We start from the raw sequence: 21,817 nt of genomic DNA, 5'->3' as shown, positions 1-21,817 counted from the left end.
ACAATTAAACGGAAAACAGCTGACGATGGAGGTGGACACGGGTGCCTCAGTTTCGGTGATAAGTCAAGCCACCTACTCCAGGTTGTGGTGCTCTGGAAAAGTGCCTGCTTTAAGGAAGACTAACATCAGACTGAGACAATACACCGGTGAGTGCATTCCTCTACTGGGAGCTATAGAAGTAGACGTGATGTATGAAGGCCAGTCAGCTAAAGTGAAGCTGTTAGTGGTAGACGGGGAGGGACCTAGTCTGATGGGAAGGGACCTCCTAAAGAAAATCCGCCTCAATTGGGGGGAAATCATGCACATGAGAGTGGTTGGAGACATCCTATCAAAGTATGCAGACGTTTTTAAGGATGAGCTTGGTACCCTCCGCGGCACAACAGTGAAGTTAACCGTGGACCCCAACGCAAAACCACGTTTTTGTAAACCACGCACGGTGCCATACGCCATGAAGGCTAAGGTGGAAGCAGAGTTGGACAGGCTGCAGCGGTCAGGTGTTATTGAACCTGTGGAGTTCTCTGACTGGGCAGCCCCGATTGTGCCTGTGCTGAAAGAGGATGGTGCAGTGCGGATATGTGGTGATTACAAAATGACAATTAACCAAGCCTCACAACTTGACACGTATCCCCTGCCACGAGTTGAGGATTTGTTCGCCACACTGGCAGGAGGACAAACGTTTACAAAACTGGACATGAGTCATGCGTACCAACAGCTGTTGCTGGATGAGGACTCTAAACAATATGTGACCATCAACACCCACAAGGGACTGTTTAAGTACAACCGCCTGGTTTTCGGCGTCGCGTCCAGCCCAGCCATTTTTCAACGCACCATGGACAACCTCCTGCAGAACATTCCCCATGTCGCTGTCTACCTAGACGACATTTTGGTGACAGGTAAAACAGAAGAGGAGCATCTGCAAAACCTCGACCAGGTGCTGAAGAGAATGAAGGAGGCCGGGCTGCGTTTAAAACGCAGTAAATGTGTTTTTCAGGTTTCAAGTGTCACATACCTGGGTCACAGGATTTCCGCTCAGGGTCTTTCCCCCATGACAGAGAAGGTGAGGGCGATAAAGGAAGCTCCTTCTCCAAAGAATGTGGCTGAGCTCAGGTCGTTTTTGGGTTTAGTGAATTATTACGGGAAGTTCTTGCCTGAGCTCTCCACTGTGCTCGCCCCCCTCTATCAGCTGCTGCACAAAGACTGTTCCTGGAATTGGCAGCAAGTTCAAGAGACAGCTTTCCAGCAGGTAAAAGAACTGTTGCACTCAGCAACACTACTCGTGCACTTTGACCCGGACAAAGACGTTGTCCTATCCTGTGATGCATCGCCCTACGGCGTGGGGGCGGTCCTATCGCACTGTATGGAGGACGGAGATGAGAAACCTATTGGGTACGTGTCTCGCACTCTCACATCAGCAGAAAAGGGTTACTCTCAGCTAGAGAAAGAGGGGCTAGCGGTAGTTTTTGCTGTGAAACGGTTCCACCAGTACCTGTATGGTCGCCCATTTACCATTTTTACCGACCATAAGCCCTTGCTGGGCCTGTTTAGTGAGACTAAGGGTATTTCACCCATGGCGTCAGCAAGAGTGCAGCGCTGGGCATTAACTTTGTCAGCGTATCAGTATCACATTGTGTATAAAGCAGGAAGTGAAAATGCAAATGCAGACGCATTCAGCCGTCTTCCCCTCCCAGAGTCACCAAGCCAAACTAACCTACTTCCAGAGACTGTGTTTTTGTTAGACAGACTGTCTAACTCTCCGGTGACAGCAAAGCGAATCAAACAGTGGACTGAAAGAGACCCGGTGCTGTCACAAGTAAAGAGATGGCTATTGCAGGGCTGGCCAGTATCAGTTGAGCAGGAGGAGCTCAAGCCCTATGTCAAGCGTCAGCTGGAGCTAAGTGTGCTGGATGGCTGTATCCTCTGGGGCTCCAGGGTGATTATTCCACCTGCGGGACGGGCTCAGATAATGGAAGTGCTGCATGAAGCTCACCCCGGGGTGTCGAGGATGAAGAGCCTCGCCAGGTCGTTTGTGTGGTGGCCTGGGATGGACGGTGCTTTGGAAGAAAAGGTAAAAGCATGTTCACAGTGTCAAAGTAACCAGAAGATGCCCGCACCTGCGCCTCTCCACCCATGGGAGTGGCCGGCACGCCCGTGGTCCAGGCTCCACCTGGATTTCGCTGGTCCGTTTATGGGCCACATGTTCCTGGTGCTGATGGACGCTCATTCAAAGTGGATGGAAGCACACATCATGTCAAATATCACAGCCCCAGTTACCACTGACACGCTCAGAAGCATCTTTGCCACCCACGGGCTACCAGATACGGTTGTCAGTGACAACGGGCCCACTTTCACAAGTGAAGTTTTCAAAGAGTTTGTGGAGAAAAATGGAATCCGACATATCCTGACTGCACCATACCATCCTGCTTCCAACGGTTTAGCAGAGCGTGCTGTTGAGACACTGAAAGAGGGACTGCGGAAAATGACAGGGCACACGCTGGAGACTAAGCTGGCACGTTTCTTATTCCAGTATCGGATTACCCCACACACAACCACTGGTTTGCCTCCAGCAGAGATGTTGCTAGGGAGAAAGCCCAAATCTCATCTGGACCTCCTTCGCCCGGATGTAGGAGCAAAAGTTGCCCGATCACAGGAGAACCAAAAAGTGAGACGGGACCAACATGCGAAGGAGCGGCTTTTACAGCAGGGGGACTGTGTGTATGTCAAGAACTTTGCCAGCGGCTCAAAGTGGCTGCCAGGAGTTATTCACCGCCAGTCTGGTCCAGTTTCTTTTGTGGTTGACTTGTTGGACGGCAGGCAGGTTCGCAGGCACCAAGATCACGTGCGTGTCCGCACTGATGCAGAGGAGACGGGGTCTCAGAGTGTTTCACACAAGGACGGTGTGAGTAGCTCTATGGACTGTGTTGCACCTGTGTGCATTGATGGACTGTCTGAGCAAACTACCTCACCTGCCCCTGCCGCTACCCCAATTCCTCCCAGTACAGCACAGTCTATTACCCAGTCTGTGGACTCTCCTGTTGCACCAAGAAGGTCAGAGAGGCAACACAAGCCTCCAGAGAGACTGAACTGGTAAACTAACAAAACTGTTGTGCATTACCGGATGTTGTTGATTGCCTGTTGTTAGAATTCTAAAGTTGGAATGTGAATTTAAGTTAATTTTGTGCAATATAGTTTCTGTACTTTATAAGGGGACATACATGCAATTTCAGTTTGTTTGGGTAACCGTATTATAAGTGTTTACTTAAAGGGGGAGAAGTGTTATATACTGAGTTAGTGTTGCACCCCGGAACCTTTGGACCGACACCTGCGTACCCAGCCGGGGGGGTATTGTTATTGGCGCCACCTGTATGTCTCATGTACGTTTTGACCACCATGCTGTGAGCATTGGTTTCAGTAAAGACCCAAAACTAAGTACAAGTGTGCGTGCATTATTGCCCTCGGGTTACCACACCAAACATTGTAAATGAATTGAAAATGCTATTCAGGAGCTGAAAAGCACTTTAAAGCAATAAAAGAATGAAAGTCTCAAAACTCGGAATCTAATGGCTAAATCTTGTCAGTAGTATGGATTAAGTGATTTACAGTTGATTTGAGTCAGTGTGGCCTGTTTTAGGCTGAAATCTAAGTCAGAGTCATGTAATGTGAACTATTACAATGCCAAACACTGTAAATGCATTGAAAATTCTATTCAAGAGCTGAAAAGCACTTTAAAGCAATAAAAGAATGAAAGTCTAAAAACTCGGAATCTAATGGCTAAATCTTGTCAGTAGTATGGATTAAGTGATTTACAGTTGATTTGAGTCAGTGTGGCCTGTTTTAGGCTCAAATCTAAAGTCAAAGTCATGTAATGTGAACTAGTACAATGCCAAACATTGTAAATGAATTGAAAATGCTATTCAGGAGCTGAAAAGCACTTTAAAGCAATAAAAGGATGAAAGTCTCAAAACTCGGAATCTAATGGCTAAATCTTGTCAGTAGTATGGATTAAGTGATTTACAGTTGATTTGAGTCAGTGTGGCCTGTTTTAGGCTGAAATCTAAGTCAGAGTCATGTAATGTGAACTATTACAATGCCAAACACTGTAAATGCATTGAAAATGCTATTCAAGAGCTGAAAAGCACTTTAAAGCAATAAAAGAATGAAAGTCTCAAAACTCGAATCTAATGGCTAAATCTTGTCAGTAGTATGAATTAAGTGATTTACAGTTGATTTGAGTCAGTGTGGCCTGCTTTAGGCTGAAATCTAAGTCAAAGTCATGTAATGTGAACTACTACAATGCCAAACACTGTAAATGCATTGAAAACGCTATTCAAGAGCTGAAAAGTACTTTAAAGCAATAAAAGAATGAAAGTCTCAAAACTCGGAATCTAATGGCTAAATCTTGTCAGTAGTATGAATTAAGTTATTTACAGTTGATTTGAGTCAGTGTGGCCTGTTTTAGGCTGAAATCTAAAGTCAAAGTCATGTAATGTGAACTAGTACAATGCCAAACATTGTAAATGAATTGAAAATGCTATTCAGGAGCTGAAAAGCACTTTAAAGCAATAAAAGAATGAAAGTCTCAAAACTCGGAATCTAATGGCTAAATCTTGTCAGTAGTATGGATTAAGTAATTTACAGTTGATTTGAGTCAGTGTGGCCTGTTTTAGGCTGAAATCTAAGTCAGAGTCATGTAATGTGAACTACTACAATGCCAAACACTGTAAATGCATTGAAAATGCTATTCAAGAGCTGAAAAGCACTTTAAAGCAATAAAAGAATGACAGTCTCAAAACTCGAATCTAATGGCTAAATCTTGTCAGTAGTATGAATTAAGTGATTTACAGTTGATTTGAGTCAGTGTGGCCTGCTTTAGGCTGAAATCTAAGTCAAAGTCATGTAATGTGAACTACTACAATGCCAAACACTGTAAATGCATTGAAAACGCTATTCAAGAGCTGAAAAGTACTTTAAAGCAATAAAAGAATGAAAGTCTCAAAACTCGGAATCTAATGGCTAAATCTTGTCAGTAGTATGAATTAAGTGATTTACAGTTGATTTGAGTCAGTGTGGCCTGTTTTAGGCTGAAATCTAAGTCAAAGTCATGTAATGTGAACTACTACAATGCCAAACACTGTAAATGCATTGAAAACGCTATTCAAGAGCTGAAAAGCACTTTAAAGCAATAAAAGAATGAAAGTCTCAAAACTCGGAATCTAATGGCTAAATCTTGTCAGTAGTATGGATTAAGTGATTTACAGTTGATTTGAGTCAGTGTGGCCTGTTTTAGGCTCAAATCTAAAGTCAAAGTCATGTAATGTGAACTACTACAATGCCAAACACTGTAAATGCATTGAAAACGCTATTCAAGAGCTGACAAGTACTTTAAAGCAATAAAAGAATGAAAGTCTCAAAACTCGGAATCTAATGGCTAAATCTTGTCAGTAGTATGAATTAAGTTATTTACAGTTGATTTGAGTCAGTGTGGCCTGTTTTAGGCTGAAATCTAAGTCAGAGTCATGTAATGTGAACTACTACAACGCCAAACACTGTAAATGCATTGAAAACGCTATTCAGGAGCTGAAAAGCACTTTAAAGCAATAAAAGAATGAAAGTCTCAAAACTCGGAATCTAATGGCTAAATCTTGTCAGTAGTATGGATTTGATGATTTACAGTTGATTTGAGTCAGTGTGGCCTGTTTTAGTCTGAAATCTAAAGTCAAAGTCATGTAATGTGAACTAGTACAATGCCAAACACTGTAAATGCATTGAAAACGCTATTCAAGAGCTGAAAAGCACTTTAAAGCAATAAAAGAATGAAAGTCTCAAAACTCGGAATCTAATGGCTAAATCTTGTCAGTAGTATGAATTAAGTGATTTACAGTTGATTTGAGTCAGTGTGGCCTGTTTTAGTCTGAAATCTAAAGTCAAAGTCATGTAATGTGAATTACTACAATGCCAAACACTGTAAATGCATTGAAAACGCTATTCAAGAGCTGAAAAGTACTTTAAAGCAATAAACGAATGAAAGTCTCAAAACTCGGAATCTAATGGCTAAATCTTGTCAGTAGTATGAATTAAGTTATTTACAGTTGATTTGAGTCAGTGTGGCCTGTTTTAGGCTGAAATCTAAGTCAAAGTCATGTAATGTGAACTACTACAATGCCAAACACTGTAAATGCATTGAAGACGCTATTCAAGAGCTGAAAAGCACTTTAAAGCAATAAAAGAATGAAAGTCTCAAAACTCGAATCTAATGGCTAAATCTTGTCAGTAGTATGAATTAAGTGATTTACAGTTGATTTGAGTCAGTGTGGCCTGCTTTAGGCTGAAATCTAAGTCAAAGTCATGTAATGTGAACTACTACAATGCCAAACACTGTAAATGCATTGAAAACGCTATTCAAGAGCTGAAAAGCACTTTAAAGCAATAAAAGAATGAAAGTCTCAAAACTCGGAATCTAATGGCTAAATCTTGTCAGTAGTATGAATTAAGTGATTTACAGTTGATTTGAGTCAGTGTGGCCTGTTTTAGGCTGAAATCTAAGTCAAAGTCATGTAATGTGAACTACTACAATGCCAAACACTGTAAATGCATTGAAAATGCTATTCAAGAGCTGAAAAGCACTTTAAAGCAATAAAAGAATGAAAGTCTCAAAACTCGGAATCTAATGGCTAAATTTTGTCAGTAGTATGGATTAAGTGATTTACAGTTGATTTGTCAGTGTGGCCTGTTTTAGGCTGAAATCTAAGTCAGAGTCATGTAATGTGAACTACTACAATGCCAAACACTGTAAATGCATTGAAAACGCTATTCAAGAGCTGAAAAGCACTTTAAAGCAATAAAAGAATGAAAGTCTCAAAACTCGGAATCTAATGGCTAAATCTTGTCAGTAGTAAGAATTAAGTTATTTACAGTTGATTTGAGTCAGTGTGGCCTGTTTTAGGCTGAAATCTAAGTCAAAGTCATGTATTGTGAACTAGTACAATGCCAAACATTGTAAATGAATTGAAAATGCTATTCAGGAGCTGAAAATCACTATAAAGCAATAAAAGAATGAAAGTCTCAAAACTCGGAATCTAATGGCTAAATCTTGTCAGTAGTATGAATTAAGTGATTTACAGTTGATTTGAGTCAGTGTGGCCTGTTTTAGGCTGAAATCTAAGTCAAAGTCATGTAATGTGAACTACTACAATGCCGAATATTGTAAATGCATTGAAAACGCTATTCAAGAGCTGAAAAGCACTTTAAAGCAATAAAAGAATGAAAGTCTCAAAACTCGGAATCTAATGGCTAAATCTTGTCAGTAGTATGCTTTAAGTGATTTACATGTGGATTTGAGTCAGTGTGGCCTGCTTCAGGCTGAAATCTAAGTCCAAGTCATGTAATGTGAACTACTACAATGCCAAACACTGTAAATGCATTGAAAACGCTATTCAAGAGCTGAAAAGCACTTTAAAGCAATAAAAGAATGAAAGTCTCAAAACTCGGAATCTAATGGCTAAATCTTGTCAGTAGTATGAATTAAGTGATTTACATGTGAATTTGAGTCAGTGTGGCCTGCTTCAGGCTGAAATCTAAGTCAAAGTCATGTAATGTGAACTACCACAATGCCAAACACTGTAAATGCATATAAAAAAGTTATTTAAGAGCTGTAAAGTACTTTAAAGCAATAAAAGAATGAAAGTCTCAAAACTCGGAATCTAATGGCTAAATCTTGTCAGTAGTATGAATTAAGTTATTTACAGTTGATTTGAGTCAGTGTGGCCTGTTTTAGGCTGAAATCTAAAGTCAAAGTCATGTAATGTGAACTAGTACAATGCCAAACATTGTAAATGAATTGAAAATGCTATTCAGGAGCTGAAAAGCACTTTAAAGCAATAAAAGAATGAAAGTCTCAAAACTCGGAATCTAATGGCTAAATCTTGTCAGTAGTATGAATTAAGTGATTTACAGTTGATTTGAGTCAGTGTGGCCTGTTTTAGGCTGAAATCTAAGTCAAAGTCATGTAATGTGAACTACTACAATGCCGAATATTGTAAATGCATTGAAAACGCTATTCAAGAGCTGAAAAGCACTTTAAAGCAATAAAAGAATGAAAGTCTCAAAACTCGGAATCTAATGGCTAAATCTTGTCAGTAGTATGCTTTAAGTGATTTACATGTGGATTTGAGTCAGTGTGGCCTGCTTCAGGCTGAAATCTAAGTCCAAGTCATGTAATGTGAACTACTACAATGCCAAACACTGTAAATGCATTGAAAACGCTATTCAAGAGCTGAAAAGCACTTTAAAGCAATAAAAGAATGAAAGTCTCAAAACTCGGAATCTAATGGCTAAATCTTGTCAGTAGTATGAATTAAGTGATTTACATGTGAATTTGAGTCAGTGTGGCCTGCTTCAGGCTGAAATCTAAGTCAAAGTCATGTAATGTGAACTACCACAATGCCAAACACTGTAAATGCATATAAAAAAGTTATTTAAGAGCTGTAAAGTACTTTAAAGCAATAAAAGAATGAAAGTCTCAAAACTCGGAATCTAATGGCTAAATCTTGTCAGTAGTATGAATTAAGTTATTTACAGTTGATTTGAGTCAGTGTGGCCTGTTTTAGGCTGAAATCTAAAGTCAAAGTCATGTAATGTGAACTAGTACAATGCCAAACATTGTAAATGAATTGAAAATGCTATTCAGGAGCTGAAAAGCACTTTAAAGCAATAAAAGAATGAAAGTCTCAAAACTCGGAATCTAATGGCTAAATCTTGTCAGTAGTATGAATTAAGTGATTTACAGTTGATTTGAGTCAGTGTGGCCTGTTTTAGGCTGAAATCTAAGTCAAAGTCATGTAATGTGAACTACTACAATGCCAAACACTGTAAATGCATTGAAAACGCTATTCAAGAGCTGAAAAGCACTTTAAAGCAATAAAAGAATGAAAGTCTCAAAACTCGGAATCTAATGGCAAAATCTTGTCAGTAGTATGGATTAAGTGATTTACAGTTGATTTGTCAGTGTGGCCTGTTTTAGGCTGAAATCTAAGTCAAAGTCATGTATTGTGAACTAGTACAATGCCAAACATTGTAAATGAATTGAAAATGCTATTCAGGAGCTGAAAATCACTTTAAAGCAATAAAAGAATGAAAGTCTCAAAACTCGGAATCTAATGGCTAAATCTTGTCAGTAGTATGAATTAAGTGATTTACAGTTGATTTGAGTCAGTGTGGCCTGCTTTAGGCTGAAATCTAAGTCAAAGTCATGTAATGTGAACTACTACAATGCCAAACACTGTAAATGCATTGAAAACGCTATTCAAGAGCTGAAAAGCACTTTAAAGCAATAAAAGAATGAAAGTCTCAAAACTCAGAATCTAATGGCTAAATCTTGTCAGTAGTATGAATTAAGTTATTTACAGTTGATTTGAGTCAGTGTGGCCTGTTTTAGGCTGAAATCTAAGTCAAAGTCATGTATTGTGAACTAGTACAATGCCAAACATTGTAAATGAATTGAAAATGCTATTCAGGAGCTGAAAATCACTTTAAAGCAATAAAAGAATGAAAGTCTCAAAACTCGGAATCTAATGGCTAAATCTTGTCAGTAGTATGAATTAAGTGATTTACAGTTGATTTGAGTCAGTGTGGCCTGTTTTAGGCTGAAATCTAAGTCAAAGTCATGTAATGTGAACTACTACAATGCCAAACACTGTAAATGCATTGAAAACGCTATTCAAGAGCTGAAAAGCACTTTAAAGCAATAAAAGAATGAAAGTCTCAAAACTCAGAATCTAATGGCTAAATCTTGTCAGTAGTATGGATTAAGTGATTTACAGTTGATTTGAGTCAGTGTGGCCTGTTTTAGGCTGAAATCTAAGTCAGAGTCATGTAATGTGAACTACTACAATGCCAAACACTGTAAATGCATTGAAAATGCTATTCAAGAGCTGAAAAGCACTTTAAAGCAATAAAAGAATGAAAGTCTCAAAACTCGAATCTAATGGCTAAATCTTGTCAGTAGTATGAATTAAGTGATTTACAGTTGATTTGAGTCAGTGTGGACTGCTTTAGGCTGAAATCTAAGTCAAAGTCATGTCATGTGAACTACTACAATGCCAAACACTGTAAATGCATTGAAAACGCTATTCAAGAGCTGAAAAGCACTTTAAAGCAATAAAAGAATGAAAGTCTCAAAACTCGGAATCTAATGGCTAAATCTTGTCAGTAGTATGAATTAAGTTATTTACAGTTGATTTGAGTCAGTGTGGCCTGTTTTAGGCTGAAATCTAAGTCAAAGTCATGTAATGTGAACTACTACAATGCCAAACACTGTAAATGCATTGAAGACGCTATTCAAGAGCTGAAAAGCACTTTAAAGCAATAAAAGAATGAAAGTCTCAAAACTCGAATCTAATGGCTAAATCTTGTCAGTAGTATGGATTAAGTGATTTACAGTTGATTTGTCAGTGTGGCCTGTTTTAGGCTGAAATCTAAGTCAAAGTCATGTAATGTGAACTACTACAATGCCAAACACTGTAAATGCATTGAAAACGCTATTCAAGAGCTGAAAAGCACTTTAAAGCAATAAAAGAATGAAAGTCTCAAAACTCGGAATCTAATGGCTAAATCTTGTCAGTAGTATGAATTAAGTTATTTACAGTTGATTTGAGTCAGTGTGGCCTGTTTTAGGCTGAAATCTAAGTCAAAGTCATGTATTGTGAACTAGTACAATGCCAAACATTGTAAATGAATTGAAAATGCTATTCAGGAGCTGAAAATCACTTTAAAGCAATAAAAGAATGAAAGTCTCAAAACTCGGAATCTAATGGCTAAATCTTGTCAGTAGTATGAATTAAGTGATTTACAGTTGATTTGAGTCAGTGTGGCCTGTTTTAGGCTGAAATCTAAGTCAAAGTCATGTAATGTGAACTACTACAATGCCGAATATTGTAAATGCATTGAAAACGCTATTCAAGAGCTGACAAGTACTTTAAAGCAATAAAAGAATGAAAGTCTAAAAACTCGGAATCTAATGGCTAAATCTTGTCAGTAGTATGGATTAAGTGATTTACAGTTGATTTGAGTCAGTGTGGCCTGTTTTAGGCTGAAATCTAAGTCAGAGTCATGTAATGTGAACTACTACAATGCCAAACACTGTAAATGCATTGAAAACGCTATTCAAGAGCTGAAAAGCACTTTAAAGCAATAAAAGAATGAAAGTCTCAAAACTCGGAATCTAATGGCTAAATCTTGTCAGTAGTATGAATTAAGTGATTTACATGTGGATTTGAGTCAGTGTGGCCTTCTTCAGGCTGAAATCTAAGTCCAAGTCATGTAATGTGAACTACTACAATGCCAAACACAATGCATTGAAAACGCTATTCAAGAGCTGAAAAGCACTTTAAAGCAATAAAAGAATGAAAGTCTCAAAACTCGGAATCTAATGGCTAAATCTTGTCAGTAGTATGGATTAAGTGATTTACAGTTGATTTGAGTCAGTGTGGCCTGTTTTAGGCTCAAATCTAAAGTCAAAGTCATGTAATGTGAACTAGTACAATGCCAAACATTGTAAATGAATTGAAAATGCTATTCAGGAGCTGAAAAGTACTTTAAAGCAATAAAAGAATGAAAGTCTCAAAACTCGGAATCTAATGGCTAAATCTTGTCAGTAGTATGAATTAAGTTATTTACAGTTGATTTGAGTCAGTGTGGCCTGTTTTAGGCTGAAATCTAAAGTCAAAGTCATGTAATGTGAACTAGTACAATGCCAAACATTGTAAATGAATTGAAAATGCTATTCAGGAGCTGAAAAGCACTTTAAAGCAATAAAAGAATGAAAGTCTCAAAACTCGGAATCTAATGGCTAAATCTTGTCAGTAGTATGAATTAAGTGATTTACAGTTGATTTGAGTCAGTGTGGCCTGTTTTAGGCTGAAATCTAAGTCAAAGTCATGTAATGTGAACTACTACAATGCCAAACACTGTAAATGCATTGAAAACGCTATTCAAGAGCTGAAAAGCACTTTAAAGCAATAAAAGAATGAAAGTCTCAAAACTCGGAATCTAATGGCAAAATCTTGTCAGTAGTATGGATTAAGTGATTTACAGTTGATTTGTCAGTGTGGCCTGTTTTAGGCTGAAATCTAAGTCAAAGTCATGTATTGTGAACTAGTACAATGCCAAACATTGTAAATGAATTGAAAATGCTATTCAGGAGCTGAAAATCACTTTAAAGCAATAAAAGAATGAAAGTCTCAAAACTCGGAATCTAATGGCTAAATCTTGTCAGTAGTATGAATTAAGTGATTTACAGTTGATTTGAGTCAGTGTGGCCTGCTTTAGGCTGAAATCTAAGTCAAAGTCATGTAATGTGAACTACTACAATGCCAAACACTGTAAATGCATTGAAAACGCTATTCAAAAGCTGAAAAGCACTTTAAAGCAATAAAAGAATGAAAGTCTCAAAACTCAGAATCTAATGGCTAAATCTTGTCAGTAGTATGAATTAAGTTATTTACAGTTGATTTGAGTCAGTGTGGCCTGTTTTAGGCTGAAATCTAAGTCAAAGTCATGTATTGTGAACTAGTACAATGCCAAACATTGTAAATGAATTGAAAATGCTATTCAGGAGCTGAAAATCACTTTAAAGCAATAAAAGAATGAAAGTCTCAAAACTCGGAATCTAATGGCTAAATCTTGTCAGTAGTATGAATTAAGTGATTTACAGTTGATTTGAGTCAGTGTGGCCTGTTTTAGGCTGAAATCTAAGTCAAAGTCATGTAATGTGAACTACTACAATGCCAAACACTGTAAATGCATTGAAAACGCTATTCAAGAGCTGAAAAGCACTTTAAAGCAATAAAAGAATGAAAGTCTCAAAACTCAGAATCTAATGGCTAAATCTTGTCAGTAGTATGGATTAAGTGATTTACAGTTGATTTGAGTCAGTGTGGCCTGTTTTAGGCTGAAATCTAAGTCAGAGTCATGTAATGTGAACTACTACAATGCCAAACACTGTAAATGCATTGAAAATGCTATTCAAGAGCTGAAAAGCACTTTAAAGCAATAAAAGAATGAAAGTCTCAAAACTCGAATCTAATGGCTAAATCTTGTCAGTAGTATGAATTAAGTGATTTACAGTTGATTTGAGTCAGTGTGGACTGCTTTAGGCTGAAATCTAAGTCAAAGTCATGTCATGTGAACTACTACAATGCCAAACACTGTAAATGCATTGAAAACGCTATTCAAGAGCTGAAAAGCACTTTAAAGCAATAAAAGAATGAAAGTCTCAAAACTCGGAATCTAATGGCTAAATCTTGTCAGTAGTATGAATTAAGTTATTTACAGTTGATTTGAGTCAGTGTGGCCTGTTTTAGGCTGAAATCTAAGTCAAAGTCATGTAATGTGAACTACTACAATGCCAAACACTGTAAATGCATTGAAGACGCTATTCAAGAGCTGAAAAGCACTTTAAAGCAATAAAAGAATGAAAGTCTCAAAACTCGAATCTAATGGCTAAATCTTGTCAGTAGTATGGATTAAGTGATTTACAGTTGATTTGTCAGTGTGGCCTGTTTTAGGCTGAAATCTAAGTCAAAGTCATGTAATGTGAACTACTACAATGCCAAACACTGTAAATGCATTGAAAACGCTATTCAAGAGCTGAAAAGCACTTTAAAGCAATAAAAGAATGAAAGTCTCAAAACTCGGAATCTAATGGCTAAATCTTGTCAGTAGTATGAATTAAGTTATTTACAGTTGATTTGAGTCAGTGTGGCCTGTTTTAGGCTGAAATCTAAGTCAAAGTCATGTATTGTGAACTAGTACAATGCCAAACATTGTAAATGAATTGAAAATGCTATTCAGGAGCTGAAAATCACTTTAAAGCAATAAAAGAATGAAAGTCTCAAAACTCGGAATCTAATGGCTAAATCTTGTCAGTAGTATGAATTAAGTGATTTACAGTTGATTTGAGTCAGTGTGGCCTGTTTTAGGCTGAAATCTAAGTCAAAGTCATGTAATGTGAACTACTACAATGCCGAATATTGTAAATGCATTGAAAACGCTATTCAAGAGCTGACAAGTACTTTAAAGCAATAAAAGAATGAAAGTCTAAAAACTCGGAATCTAATGGCTAAATCTTGTCAGTAGTATGGATTAAGTGATTTACAGTTGATTTGAGTCAGTGTGGCCTGTTTTAGGCTGAAATCTAAGTCAGAGTCATGTAATGTGAACTACTACAATGCCAAACACTGTAAATGCATTGAAAACGCTATTCAAGAGCTGAAAAGCACTTTAAAGCAATAAAAGAATGAAAGTCTCAAAACTCGGAATCTAATGGCTAAATCTTGTCAGTAGTATGGATTAAGTGATTTACAGTTGATTTGAGTCAGTGTGGCCTGTTTTAGGCTGAAATCTAAGTCAGAGTCATGTAATGTGAACTATTACAATGCCAAACACTGTAAATGCATTGAAAATGCTATTCAAGAGCTGAAAAGCACTTTAAAGCAATAAAAGAATGAAAGTCTCAAAACTCGAATCTAATGGCTAAATCTTGTCAGTAGTATGAATTAAGTGATTTACAGTTGATTTGAGTCAGTGTGGCCTGCTTTAGGCTGAAATCTAAGTCAAAGTCATGTAATGTGAACTACTACAATGCCAAACTGTAAATGCATTGAAAACGCTATTCAAGAGCTGAAAAGTACTTTAAAGCAATAAAAGAATGAAAGTCTCAAAACTCGGAATCTAATGGCTAAATCTTGTCAGTAGTATGAATTAAGTTATTTACAGTTGATTTGAGTCAGTGTGGCCTGTTTTAGGCTGAAATATAAGTCAAAGTCATGTAATGTGAACTAGTACAATGCCAAACCTTGTAAATGAATTGAAAATGCTATTCAGGAGCTGAAAAGCACTTTAAAGCAATAAAAGAATGAAATTCTCAAAACTCGGAATCTAATGGCTAAATCTTGTCAGTAGTATGGATTAAGTGATTTACAGTTGATTTGTCAGTGTGGCCTGTTTTAGGCTGAAATCTAAGTCAGAGTCATGTAATGTAAACTACTACAATGCCAAACACTGTAAATGCATTGAAAACGCTATTCAAGAGCTGACAAGTACTTTAAAGCAATAAAAGAATGAAAGTCTCAAAACTCGGAATCTAATGGCTAAATATTGTCAGTAGTATGGATTAAGTGATTTACAATTGATTTGAGTCAGTGTGGCCTGTTTTAGGCTGAAATCTAAGTCAAAGTCATGTAATGTGAACTACTACAATGCCAAACACTGTAAATGCATTGAAAACGCTATTCAAGAGCTGAACAGCACTTTAAAGCAATAAAAGAATGAAAGTCTCAAAACTCGAATCTAATGGCTAAATCTTGTCAGTAGTATGAATTAAGTGATTTACAGTTGATTTGAGTCAGTGTGGCCTGCTTTAGGCTGAAATCTAAGTCAAAGTCATGTAATGTGAACTACTACAATGCCAAACACTGTAAATGCATTGAAAACGCTATTCAAGAGCTGAAAAGTACTTTAAAGCAATAAAAGAATGAAAGTCTCAAAACTCTGAATCTAATGGCTAAATCTTGTCAGTAGTATGAATTAAGTTATTTACAGTTGATTTGAGTCAGTGTGGCCTGTTTTAGGCTGAAATCTAAGTCAGAGTCATGTAATGTGAACTACTACAATGCCAAACACTGTAAATGCATTGAAAACGCTATTCAAGAGCTGAAAAGCACTTTAAAGCAATAAAAGAATGAAAGTCTAAAAACTCGGAATCTAATGGCTAAATCTTGTCAGTAGTATGGATTAAGTGATTTACAGTTGATTTGAGTCAGTGTGGCCTGTTTTAGGCTGAAATCTAAGTCAGAGTCATGTAATGTGAACTACTACAATGCCAAACACTGTAAATGCATTGAAAACGCTATTCAAGAGCTGAAAAGCACTTTAAAGCAATAAAAGAATGAAAGTCTCAAAACTCGGAATCTAATGGCTAAATCTTGTCAGTAGTATGAATTAAGTTATTTACAGTTGATTTGAGTCAGTGTGGCCTGTTTTAGGCTGAAATCTAAAGTCAAAGTCATGTAATGTGAACTAGTACAATGCCAAACATTGTAAATGAATTGAAAATGCTATTCAGGAGCTGAAAAGCACTTTAAAGCAATAAAAGAATGAAAGTCTCAAAACTCGGAATCTAATGGCTAAATCTTGTCAGTAGTATGAATTAAGTGATTTACAGTTGATTTGAGTCAGTGTGGCCTGCTTTAGGCTGAAATCTAAGTCAAAGTCATGTAATGTGAACTACTACAATGCCAAACACTGTAAATGCATTGAAAACGCTATTCAAGAGCTGAAAAGTACTTTAAAGCAATAAAAGAATGAAAGTCTCAAAACTCGGAATCTAATGGCTAAATCTTGTCAGTAGTATGAATTAAGTTATTTACAGTTGATTTGAGTCAGTGTGGCCTGTTTTAGGCTGAAATCTAAAGTCAAAGTCATGTAATGTGAACTAGTACAATGCCAAACATTGTAAATGAATTGAAAATGCTATTCAGGAGCTGAAAAGCACTTTAAAGCAATAAAAGAATGAAAGTCTCAAAACTCGGAATCTAATGGCTAAATCTTGTCAGTAGTATGGATTAAGTAATTTACAGTTGATTTGAGTCAGTGTGGCCTGTTTTAGGCTGAAATCTAAGTCAGAGTCATGTAATGTGAACTACTACAATGCCAAACACTGTAAATGCATTGAAAATGCTATTCAAGAGCTGAAAAGCACTTTAAAGCAATAAAAGAATGAAAGTCTCAAAACTCGAATCTAATGGCTAAATCTTGTCAGTAGTATGAATTAAGTGATTTACAGTTGATTTGAGTCAGTGTGGCCTGCTTTAGGCTGAAATCTAAGTCAAAGTCATGTAATGTGAACTACTACAATGCCAAACACTGTAAATGCATTGAAAACGCTATTCAAGAGCTGAAAAGTACTTTAAAGCAATAAAAGAATGAAAGTCTCAAAACTCGGAATCTAATGGCTAAATCTTGTCAGTAGTATGAATTAAGTTATTTACAGTTGATTTGAGTCAGTGTGGCCTGTTTTAGGCTCAAATCTAAAGTCAAAGTCATGTAATGTGAACTAGTACAATGCCAAACATTGTAAATGAATTGAAAATGCTATTCAGGAGCTGAAAAGCACTTTAAAGCAATAAAAGAATGAAAGTCTCAAAACTCGGAATCTAATGGCTAAATCTTGTCAGTAGTATGGATTAAGTGATTTACAGTTGATTTGAGTCAGTGTGGCCTGTTTTAGGCTGAAATCTAAGTCAGAGTCATGTAATGTGAACTATTACAATGCCAAACACTGTAAATGCATTGAAAATGCTATTCAAGAGCTGAAAAGCACTTTAAAGCAATAAAAGAATGAAAGTCTAAAAACTCGGGAATCTAATGGCTAAATCTTGTCAGTAGTATGGATTAAGTGATTTACAGTTGATTTGAGTCAGTGTGGCCTGTTTTAGGCTCAAATCTAAAGTCAAAGTCATGTAATGTGAACTAGTACAATGCCAAACATTGTAAATGAATTGAAAATGCTATTCAGGAGCTGAAAAGCACTTTAAAGCAATAAAAGGATGAAAGTCTCAAAACTCGGAATCTAATGGCTAAATCTTGTCAGTAGTATGGATTAAGTGATTTACAGTTGATTTGAGTCAGTGTGGCCTGTTTTAGGCTGAAATCTAAGTCAGAGTCATGTAATGTGAACTATTACAATGCCAAACACTGTAAATGCATTGAAAATGCTATTCAAGAGCTGAAAAGCACTTTAAAGCAATAAAAGAATGAAAGTCTCAAAACTCGAATCTAATGGCTAAATCTTGTCAGTAGTATGAATTAAGTGATTTACAGTTAATTTGAGTCAGTGTGGCCTGCTTTAGGCTGAAATCTAAGTCAAAGTCATGTAATGTGAACTACTACAATGCCAAACACTGTAAATGCATTGAAAACGCTATTCAAGAGCTGAAAAGTACTTTAAAGCAATAAAAGAATGAAAGTCTCAAAACTCGGAATCTAATGGCTAAATCTTGTCAGTAGTATGAATTAAGTTATTTACAGTTGATTTGAGTCAGTGTGGCCTGTTTTAGGCTGAAATCTAAAGTCAAAGTCATGTAATGTGAACTAGTACAATGCCAAACATTGTAAATGAATTGAAAATGCTATTCAGGAGCTGAAAAGCACTTTAAAGCAATAAAAGAATGAAAGTCTCAAAACTCGGAATCTAATGGCTAAATCTTGTCAGTAGTATGGATTAAGTAATTTACAGTTGATTTGAGTCAGTGTGGCCTGTTTTAGGCTGAAATCTAAGTCAGAGTCATGTAATGTGAACTACTACAATGCCAAACACTGTAAATGCATTGAAAATGCTATTCAAGAGCTGAAAAGCACTTTAAAGCAATAAAAGAATGACAGTCTCAAAACTCGAATCTAATGGCTAAATCTTGTCAGTAGTATGAATTAAGTGATTTACAGTTGATTTGAGTCAGTGTGGCCTGCTTTAGGCTGAAATCTAAGTCAAAGTCATGTAATGTGAACTACTACAATGCCAAACACTGTAAATGCATTGAAAACGCTATTCAAGAGCTGAAAAGTACTTTAAAGCAATAAAAGAATGAAAGTCTCAAAACTCGGAATCTAATGGCTAAATCTTGTCAGTAGTATGAATTAAGTGATTTACAGTTGATTTGAGTCAGTGTGGCCTGCTTTAGGCTGAAATCTAAGTCAAAGTCATGTAATGTGAACTACTACAATGCCAAACTGTAAATGCATTGAAAACGCTATTCAAGAGCTGAAAAGTACTTTAAAGCAATAAAAGAATGAAAGTCTCAAAACTCGGAATCTAATGGCTAAATCTTGTCAGTAGTATGAATTAAGTTATTTACAGTTGATTTGAGTCAGTGTGGCCTGTTTTAGGCTGAAATATAAGTCAAAGTCATGTAATGTGAACTAGTACAATGCCAAACCTTGTAAATGAATTGAAAATGCTATTCAGGAGCTGAAAAGCACTTTAAAGCAATAAAAGAATGAAATTCTCAAAACTCGGAATCTAATGGCTAAATCTTGTCAGTAGTATGGATTAAGTGATTTACAGTTGATTTGTCAGTGTGGCCTGTTTTAGGCTGAAATCTAAGTCAGAGTCATGTAATGTAAACTACTACAATGCCAAACACTGTAAATGCATTGAAAACGCTATTCAAGAGCTGACAAGTACTTTAAAGCAATAAAAGAATGAAAGTCTCAAAACTCGGAATCTAATGGCTAAATATTGTCAGTAGTATGGATTAAGTGATTTACAATTGATTTGAGTCAGTGTGGCCTGTTTTAGGCTGAAATCTAAGTCAAAGTCATGTAATGTGAACTACTACAATGCCAAACACTGTAAATGCATTGAAAACGCTATTCAAGAGCTGAAAAGCACTTTAAAGCAATAAAAGAATGAAAGTCTCAAAACTCGAATCTAATGGCTAAATCTTGTCAGTAGTATGAATTAAGTGATTTACAGTTGATTTGAGTCAGTGTGGCCTGCTTTAGGCTGAAATCTAAGTCAAAGTCATGTAATGTGAACTACTACAATGCCAAACACTGTAAATGCATTGAAAACGCTATTCAAGAGCTGAAAAGTACTTTAAAGCAATAAAAGAATGAAAGTCTCAAAACTCGGAATCTAATGGCTAAATCTTGTCAGTAGTATGAATTAAGTTATTTACAGTTGATTTGAGTCAGTGTGGCCTGTTTTAGGCTGAAATCTAAGTCAGAGTCATGTAATGTGAACTACTACAATGCCAAACACTGTAAATGCATTGAAAACGCTATTCAAGAGCTGAAAAGCACTTTAAAGCAATAAAAGAATGAAAGTCTCAAAACTCGGAATCTAATGGCTAAATCTTGTCAGTAGTATGGATTAAGTGATTTACAGTTGATTTGAGTCAGTGTGGCCTGTTTTAGGCTGAAATCTAAGTCAGAGTCATGTAATGTGAACTACTACAATGCCAAACACTGTAAATGCATTGAAAACGCTATTCAAGAGCTGAAAAGCACTTTAAAGCAATAAAAGAATGAAAGTCTCAAAACTCGGAATCTAATGGCTAAATCTTGTCAGTAGTATGAATTAAGTTATTTACAGTTGATTTGAGTCAGTGTGGCCTGTTTTAGGCTGAAATCTAAAGTCAAAGTCATGTAATGTGAACTAGTACAATGCCAAACATTGTAAATGAATTGAAAATGCTATTCAGGAGCTGAAAAGCACTTTAAAGCAATAAAAGAATGAAAGTCTCAAAACTCGGAATCTAATGGCTAAATCTTGTCAGTAGTATGGATTAAGTTATTTACAGTTGATTTGAGTCAGTGTGGCCTGTTTTAGGCTGAAATCTAAGTCAGAGTCATGTAATGTGAACTACTACAATGCCAAACACTGTAAATGCATTGAAAATGCTATTCAAGAGCTGAAAAGCACTTTAAAGCAATAAAAGAATGAAAGTCTCAAAACTCGAATCTAATGGCTAAATCTTGTCAGTAGTATGAATTAAGTGATTTACAGTTGATTTGAGTCAGTGTGGCCTGCTTTAGGCTGAAATCTAAGTCAAAGTCATGTAATGTGAACTACTACAATGCCAAACACTGTAAATGCATTGAAAACGCTATTCAAGAGCTGAAAAGTACTTTAAAGCAATAAAAGAATGAAAGTCTCAAAACTCGGAATCTAATGGCTAAATCTTGTCAGTAGTATGAATTAAGTTATTTACAGTTGATTTGAGTCAGTGTGGCCTGTTTTAGGCTGAAATCTAAAGTCAAAGTCATGTAATGTGAACTAGTACAATGCCAAACATTGTAAATGAATTGAAAATGCTATTCAGGAGCTGAAAAGCACTTTAAAGCAATAAAAGAATGAAAGTCTCAAAACTCGGAATCTAATGGCTAAATCTTGTCAGTAGTATGGATTAAGTAATTTACAGTTGATTTGAGTCAGTGTGGCCTGTTTTAGGCTGAAATCTAAGTCAGAGTCATGTAATGTGAACTACTACAATGCCAAACACTGTAAATGCATTGAAAATGCTATTCAAGAGCTGAAAAGCACTTTAAAGCAATAAAAGAATGAAAGTCTCAAAACTCGGAATCTAATGGCTAAATCTTGTCAGTAGTATGGATTAAGTAATTTACAGTTGATTTGAGTCAGTGTGGCCTGTTTTAGGCTGAAATCTAAGTCAGAGTCATGTAATGTGAACTACTACAATGCCAAACACTGTAAATGCATTGAAAATGCTATTCAAGAGCTGAAAAGCACTTTAAAGCAATAAAAGAATGAAAGTCTCAAAACTCGAATCTAATGGCTAAATCTTGTCAGTAGTATGAATTAAGTGATTTACAGTTGATTTGAGTCAGTGTGGCCTGCTTTAGGCTGAAATCTAAGTCAAAGTCATGTAATGTGAACTACTACAATGCCAAACACTGTAAATGCATTGAAAACGCTATTCAAGAGCTGAAAAGTACTTTAAAGCAATAAAAGAATGAAAGTCTCAAAACTCGGAATCTAATGGCTAAATCTTGTCAGTAGTATGAATTAAGTTATTTACAGTTGATTTGAGTCAGTGTGGCCTGTTTTAGGCTCAAATCTAAAGTCAAAGTCATGTAATGTGAACTAGTACAATGCAAAACATTGTAAATGAATTGAAAATGCTATTCAGGAGCTGAAAAGCACTTTAAAGCAATAAAAGAATGAAAGTCTCAAAACTCGGAATCTAATGGCTAAATCTTGTCAGTAGTATGGATTAAGTGATTTACAGTTGATTTGAGTCAG

Source organism: Osmerus eperlanus, chromosome 15, assembly GCF_963692335.1.
Source record: "Osmerus eperlanus chromosome 15, fOsmEpe2.1, whole genome shotgun sequence".
Taxonomy (NCBI): domain Eukaryota; kingdom Metazoa; phylum Chordata; class Actinopteri; order Osmeriformes; family Osmeridae; genus Osmerus; species Osmerus eperlanus.
The sequence above is the reverse complement of the archived record's forward strand: the minus strand, read 5'-3'. Positions refer to the sequence as shown.